This window comes from Nicotiana sylvestris, unplaced genomic scaffold, assembly GCF_000393655.2.
Source record: "Nicotiana sylvestris unplaced genomic scaffold, ASM39365v2 Un00012, whole genome shotgun sequence".
Taxonomy (NCBI): domain Eukaryota; kingdom Viridiplantae; phylum Streptophyta; class Magnoliopsida; order Solanales; family Solanaceae; genus Nicotiana; species Nicotiana sylvestris.
This window is the reverse complement of record NW_027184348.1, coordinates 119981-122500: the sequence shown is the minus strand read 5'-3', so window position 1 is coordinate 122500 and position 2520 is coordinate 119981.

The window sequence follows — 2520 nt, the reverse complement described above, 5'->3', positions numbered from 1 at the left end:
ATCCTAAGTTTTTATGGATTCCTTTATAAGGGAGTATTTATACCTATTAGGATTGATTGGGTTAAATGGACACATTGTCACTATCTTATTTTATTCCTACTATTTTTTCAGATTAGTGGATACCATTTACTAGTGCGTGTTTTCTTTTTCTTGCAAGGTCAAAATTCGAGGACGAATTTTCTTCAAGAAGAGGGGAATGATAGCATCCTAGGAAGCTCAACTCTATTCAAGGACATGGATGAAGCTTTTGAATCTCAAAGATGGCCTTTAATAAGAGTTCAAGCTAAAGAATTACAAAACAAGATCATTAGACTTCAAGTGCAAATGAAGAAGTTATTAATTGGGAGGAAGAGCTCAAGGATAAAGGATGTGAATTGGCTAGGTGATAGCATCAAGGACAAGGATAGAGTTTTGGAAGCTCCAAGGCCATATACAAGATCTCAAGCTAAAGAGTTGCAAACTAAGGTTGCTAGACTTCAATGGCAAATAAAGAAGCTTTCAATTGTAGAGGAAGAGCTCAAGACCAAAGGAAATAAATTGTCCAAATTTTACAATTATATGGTGGTCCAAATTGAAGTCCAAGAGGAGGAAGATTGGGTCACCAAATTAGCCCTTGAAGTCCATCAAAAAGGGCTCAAAATAAGTTTAAAAGAGGTCCAAAAGGGGGTGTTTCAAAAGGAGCCCAATTGGAGTCCAAACCAATGGCCCAAACTAGTTGTTTTAAGGCCCAAATCTGCCCCAAAGGGTCTTGGCCGCCCTCACCTAATTTTAATGACTTTTCTTACTCTTTAGCAACCACCCTACCTAATTGTAATGACTTTGTATGCCTTAGCAACCACCCTACCTAATTTTAAGGACTTTTATGACTTAGTACTCCTATAAATAGGGAGTTCTTCTCATTCATAAGATACAACATTTATTGATTAAGTATATCATACTTTGAGAGTTCTTTTGAACCTTTGTTACTTGTGCTTTGAGATTTATCTTTCAACCTTTACTAGTTCTTAGTTCAAGGTAGTAAGATTACTTCTCTTTTATGATATCTTTGATTCCTTTGTGGTATTCTTAGAAGGCGATTAATACTAGTTATTAATTGTTGTCTCAAGTTACTCGTAAAGTGGTCAAGATCCGAATCTATTGTTTTGATTTGCTTTTTAAGTAAAGGCGTTTGATTTCTTCCATAAATCAAGACGTTGTTACTTTGATCTTGTCAAGGCTATAGAACTTACGTTCTTGGAAGTTCTTGGAATTCTTTCCTTGAATTCGTCCCATATCCTTTATTTTCATCTCTTTAATTCTAGTTGTTCAATTCCTTGTTGTTATTGTTTCCGCATTTACTTCTCAAATTCTTACTCTAATTTGGATTCCCGACCTAGTTGTTATCAAGTGGTATCAGAGCGGTTTTTATCAAGATTTCATTCTTGGTAAGTCTTGGGATTTCTTGAATACTAAGAGCAAAGAAAAGAAAAGAAAAAAAAAATTAAACAAAAAAGAAAAAAAAGAAGCGAAAATCAGTTTTTAGAACAAAAAAAATAGAATTGAGTGCTCTCCGGGATATTTTTTTTGTATCTAATTTGTTACCAAAAATTAACAAAGGAAACAAGAAGAGGGGATCCTAGATTTTCTTACTCTTTCGAATCTAAACATATAATCCTTTCCTTTTTGTTCGCGTCATGTTTCAACCGAGCCTAATAGTTCTAGGATTTGGTTTTTCTTTCATTAGTTCCCCAAAAATCTGAATTTTACTACTAAGAACTTCATACGAGTTGGTTTAACTATAAATCTACAAAGTATTTTGTTCAAAGGTCATTTCGAGAGAAAAAAAAGGATAAAGTGTGTGAGAGAACAATTGAAAAAAAAACAAAGAAGCCAAATTTGAGAGATTCATATTTCCTTTAATCTATGTCAAGATATCTCAAATAGGTAGTTGCAGTGGAAGGAGTAGATCTATGACTCTTGAAAGGTCGATATTACAATATATCGAATGGAAAGAAGACAATGGTAAAGTTATTTTTCAAACAAGAGCTAAAGTGATGTCTACAATTTATACCCTTAGAATTGACAAAGCATTTAACTATAACTTAATTAGCACTTATATGGTTGAGAAATTGAACTTGCCTTGTGTTGAACATATTGATCCCTACATGTTGAAAGGAGTAAAGGTAGATAAAAGAGTGTTATTACCATTCTCTATTGGAAGGTATGAGGATGTGATCTGGTGTGATGTCATTCCCATGAATCGTTTTCATATCTTGTTGGGAAGGCCATGGAATATCTATAGAAGTGCTTCATATAGTATCGAAAAAAATAGATACTCTTTTGAGGTTAATGGGAAGAAACTCAGTCTTGGACCTTTGACTCCCTCACAAATTTGTGCAGATGAAAAGATTGTTAAAAAGAATATGGAAAAATACGAGAGAGAAAAGAATGAGAAGAGTAAGGGAGTGCATGTTGACATTCCAAGAGAGGAAAAAGGAGAGGTTGTCTTGAGTAAAAAGAGTGGGATGTCAAGTGAGGTAA